This window comes from Marmota monax, unplaced genomic scaffold (assembly GCF_021218885.2).
Source record: "Marmota monax isolate L192 unplaced genomic scaffold, Marmota_monax_Labrador192_F-V1.1 WCK01_AAM20220418_F8-fsc00206, whole genome shotgun sequence".
Taxonomy (NCBI): Eukaryota; Metazoa; Chordata; class Mammalia; order Rodentia; family Sciuridae; genus Marmota; species Marmota monax.
This window is the reverse complement of record NW_026694490.1, coordinates 2,894,209-2,899,838: the sequence shown is the minus strand read 5'-3', so window position 1 is coordinate 2,899,838 and position 5,630 is coordinate 2,894,209. Positions and strand designations below refer to the sequence as shown.

Here is a 5,630-nt window from a genome sequence, read left to right as displayed (position 1 = left end):
GTGATATGTGTACAAAAATGTCAGACTCATAGACACAGTGAGTAGAGTGGTAGTTTCCAAGTACTGGTTTGTAAAGGAATTGGGGAGATATTGGACCAAATGTAAAATTTTTAGGATATAAGATGAATAAATTTTGAGGATCTAATAAACTTTCTATTATCCATAGTGTTTTCATTTGTATAATGAAGGAAATTATACATACTCAAAAGATTTTAGGAAGGATATTTTAATTCAAAAAGAAATAACTACTGTTTGAAAACTACAAGGTACTATATAAATAACCTGTTTTTTTATATTTTACTTTCTATTTTTAAGTATTTCCATTCCTTTTTTCACATATTTATACTTTAGTGGTAGTTGGACACAATATCTTTATTTTATTTATTTATGTTATGTGGTGCTGAGGATTGAACTCAGGGCCTCATACATGTTAGGCAAGCACTTTACCTCTGAGCCACAACCCCAGTCCAGTATTTCCATTCTTATTTCATAAATAATTAGACTTATAACACAGGTTTTGAGTGCATAAATTAGTCTCAATACAGAATAGTGGATTATATTTATATTTGTTTTTATAAATTTTAACTTTTTCATTAAAATATTTTAGACAGTGAAAATTTGCAAAAGTAATAAAGAATTTCCATATACCCTTGAAACAAGTGCTTTTTATCATTAGTATTTTATATATTCATACTAAATTTATCAAACTTAAGAAATTAAAATAATAATATTAGCTAAATATCAGACATTTTCAGATACCACCAGTTTTTCCATTAATTTTTTATTGTTGGCTTGTTTTTGTTTCTGTTTTTAATTTCTATTGTAGAATCCAATCAAGAGTCTCATACTGGTTTTTTGTGATTATATATCTTTGGATTCCTCTAATAGATTCCTTTAATAATTTACCATTGTCATTCATGATCTTGAAGGTTTAAAGAGTACAGGTCAAGTTACATTTTAGAATTTCCCTTAATTGAGTATTCTGATATTTTTTTTTTATTGAAGTCATTCCTTATGAGGAAGAATACCACAAAGGTCTTTTGTCCCACTTAGCATATCATATTAGGAATACATGATATTAATATGTCTTACTACTACTAGTAGTCATGTTACCTTTTGTTGAATTAATATAAGCCAAGGTAATGCTTTGTAATGTTTCTATTATCTCACTTGTTAAGTTAGCCCTACATTGAATGAGACACTTTGACACTATGCCAAAATTATTTTTCTACCCATAGTTTCTTTTAATAATTTTAGCATTTGTCATTGAATCTTGCCTGTCGTGATTGTAACTGAAGTATTCTAATGGCAATTTTCTATTTCCCCTTTCTTCTACATTTCTCAATTAGAATTCTTCTGTAAGAGTTTTCATACTTTCTCCATTTAGTTATTTATTCAATTATTCATTTACACTAGTGAACACATGTATATTTATTTTACTCTTTGGGTTCTGTTTTATTGACACGATTAATGTTGATCAAGTATTTCTAGTTTTGGCCTTTGAAAATCAGCTGTGTCCTTTTGATATACCTCAATCCCTTAATTTATCCAACAGTTTCTTACATTCTGGCACCACAAGATACGTACTTTAAGTGAAATATACACACATATCTATGTTAATTTCAATATTTTTATATTTTAAAATATGATTTATATTGATACAACAGTCTTCAAAATTCAACCAGAGTTCATTCTAGCATCTTCCTTGCTTATTTGTAACTTTCTTCTCTAATGATGAGGAACCTCTGAATATCTTCAACATTCTTATTTATGTGTTCAAGCCTAGTGTATTTGCTTTTTTGATAAAATTACTTTGAGAATTTCTGATACCTACTCCAGTGAGAAACAAACCTACCAACTATAGAATAGTAATTTTATGCAATTCTTCTTGTCTTTAGTCCTACAATATTAAGGCAAATGTTCCAAAGCTACTTAGTTCATTTTATTCCCCATGCTCTTCAATTAAGATATTAAATACATAGTTTTCATAGATACATATTTGAAACAGTTTACATTTGATTTTGAGATCTCTTGATAAACCAAATTTATTTTTTCTAAATTTTCACTTAACAAAATCTACCCTTTGTAAGGTACAGTTATATGGAATTTAACAAATGCATAGAGCAATGTATATACTGCCACAGTACAGAGAGTTCCATCAGTAAAAAAATTTCTCACAAATTCTCTCTTTGTAATTATTCCCTCTCCAACTCCAGCTTCTGGCAACCAGTCATCTGTTCCATATCTCTATATTATACATTTACTAGAATTCTATATAAATAGAATCATACAATATTTAGTTTTTTGCTCAAGCTTCTTTTGTTAAGCAAAATAAATAAATTCATCTATGTTGCATGAACCCATACTTCACTTTTTGTTGCTGAGTGGTATGTAAAGAGATTTGTTTTTCCATTCACCTGTTGAAAACGTTTTCTGTGTTTCACTACTATGCATAAATCTGCTGAAAATGGTAGCATATGGGGTTGTTAAAATATTTTTTATGTTTTTTGTTATACTGGGGATTAAAACCAGATTCTTGTACATAGTAGGCAAGCACTCTTCACTGAGCTACATCCCTTGACCATTATACAAAGTTTTGTCTTTATGCTATCATTTTTAAATAGACTTGATTAATATAGAAGAGTGGGACTTCTTGGAGTTTTGTTGAGTTTTTAAGAGATTGCTAAACTATTTTTCCAAGTGCTTGTATCATTTTTTTCTTTTATAAGCAAAGAAGAGTTCCAGCTATTCCCATTTCACTTTGTATTATCAGTTTTCTTTTTGGTCATCACAATAGGTATGTAATTCCCTCACTGCAGTTCCACTTTGCATTTCATTGTAAATGATGATGTTGAACATATTTCCCTATGTTCATTTTCCATCTGTATCCTTTCTTTGATAAAATGTACATTTAAATCTTTTTAATATCTTATTTTTAATTGTAGATGGACACAACTCTTTTATTTTGTTGATTTACATTTTTTGATGGCTTAGCATCCACTTTATTGTGGTTACTTATTTGTGTAATGAACAAGCAATTTACCACATCTTTCCAACATTCAAGGTAATGTAATAATAACATAAAAGTCTCCAAAGTATATAACTGGAAATTGCACTCAATACTGCTTTAATTAGGTAAAACTACTACAATAAAACAAATAACATTATGCTGTTCATTTTTCACTGAATTTCAGTTTGAAAACTGAACAACAGAAATCAATCTTAATATTTGAATCATGGCAAATCTGGTATTCTTTGAAATCTGGTAAATGCATTATTATAATCACAGACATAGTCTATCCCTCACTTGGAAAAAAAGCCTTTTATTAATTTTGTGGGATAAAACTGAACATTGGCTAATATAAACTCATTGAGGTCTAAAGCCATCTGGAAAACTGACCCAAGGAATGAAGGAAATTAAAATTTGCATTGGGATGACCAACTGCATATTTTATTAAATCACTTTGAATTAAAAAAAAATAAGAAATGTGTCATTGTGTTTTATTGTAAACAAATCAAAAGACTAAAGAGTCCTACCCAATTTAGAAACACAAAGTGGATGCTCAGCAACTAGAAGTCACTCCAGTTGTGGGGTTTTAGAAATTTAGTCCTTGAAGTAAACGCACCCACTCTGGCAGCAGATACAAAGAAATGGTGCTCTGGAGAGAAGATAAGGGCATTCTATGGTCAGCCAGTGGATATATGAGAGTCTCAGCTGAAGATGGGATCTTTAATCTCATAGTTTACCTTTCACTGCTCATGCCTCTGTCTTCATAAATGGTAATTTCAAAAACTCAAAGTCCTTTCTCAGTAGGGTGTGTCAGGAGGAGGTGTTGGGTAGCATATATCATCTCATTCTGTTATTGAATATATTTGGAGCCTTTTTTCCAAATATTCTCATGAGTTTTCATGCATAAGAAGATGGTATATCTTGTTAAACAAGCCAAACAACCTTCAAGACATGACCTGCCGCCAAGCTTCTCTGCTTCTGGATAAAGATTATTTAGAGTTCCAACTCTCTCTTTAAAATGCTGCCTATCCATCCAGTCCTCCAATTACATGGGGAACTTGATCTGGAATTGGCAGCGTGTGCCACTGCTATAGTCGTCTTGAATCAACACCTTCCTGGACATCTGCAAGGACAGGACTGGCCACGCCATGCTGTGGAGTGGGCCTTCAGCTGTCATGCCTGCTCAGGCCCCATGCCCCTCACATAATGGCTACCCTGGGGAAACACCAACCTATTTATTTATTTATTTATTTATTTATTTATTTATTTATTTATATTTAATTTTGTGTTGAGGATGGAACCCAGTGCCTCAAAAATACTAGGCAAGCACTCTACTACTGAGCCACAACCCCAACCCCCATTTAAAGGTTTTTCAAATTGGGTTGTTTCACTTTTTTCTTTATGTTCATAAGAGCTTATTTTTTTTCAGTTTTAAAAATATTTTTAAATTTGTTCTAATTAGTTATACATGATGCTAGAATGCATTTTGTACACAAATGGAACACAACTTCTCATTCTTCTGGCTGTACATGGTGCAGAGTCACACCAGTAGTGTAATCATACATGCATATAGGGTAATAGTGTCTGTCTCATAGAGTTAAAATTTTAATTACATGATTCAATTATACATATTAATAGGCTTCACTGTAATATCCCATACATGGATATAGTGTGCACTGTGAGTTTTTAAATATATTTTGGTTACAAGTTTGTTTTGGAAATATAACTTGCAAAGATTTTTCCCAGTGTTTTGTCTTTCCATTTTCCTAGTAATATCTTTCTAAAGAAAAAAATTTTAATTTTGATAAAATCTAATTTTATGATTTTATTTTAAGAAAATGGGACTTTGCTGTCTTGTCTAAATATTTTTTTTAAAACTAGGTCATGGACGTTTTTTGATTTTTTTCTTTACTACAAAGTTTGTGGCTTTATGTTTTTATTTATTTACATAAGACATTCAGAGTAGGTTTTGTATGCAATATATAGAATGCATTCAAGTTCATTATTTTGCTTATGGACATCCAATTAATATTTCTAGTACATTTTAAAAAAATACATTATCCTTTATCTATTGAATTCTCCTTGCAATTCTTTCCATCAGGAATCAGTTGATTATTTTTGTGAGAAACTATTTTATAATCTTAAACCTGTTCATTTTTTATATTTCTCCACTTTTGCCAATAGCAGGCATTCTGATTATTGTGACTTTATACAGAAACTTGAAATGAAATAAGAACTTTGTTCTTTTCCAAACCTGTTTTCTTTATTGTAATTCACTTGTATTTTTGTATCAATTTCAGAATCAGTTTTTGTTTTATATGCACTACAAATGTGTTTGGGATTTTGATTGGTATTTCATTGAAGTTAGCAATATATCTTAGAGAAATGTTTCTGAGTTTTCTATTTGTGCATTTATGTTTCTATGTACTTATAATAAATTTGAACTAAAACACTTAGGTCTAAAAGCAGTAAAATGTGTGGAAAATCTATGTGTTGAGAACTCCAAAATTCTGATTAAAAAAACAATAATTCAGCTCTTCATTGGTGAACCACATTACTCAATTTTCACAATAATCATTCCAAATCATGTCATCTGTGAACATAAAAAACTGCTTATTTC

At 30.3% G+C, this 5,630-nt stretch overlaps 1 pseudogene; it reads right to left on the bottom strand.

Moving 5' to 3' along the window:
• Nucleotides 1–3,743: 3,743 nt before the first annotated feature.
• On the bottom strand, nt 3,744–4,187 carry LOC124075665 (golgin subfamily A member 7-like; annotated as a pseudogene).
• Nucleotides 4,188–5,630: the final 1,443 nt, after the last annotated feature.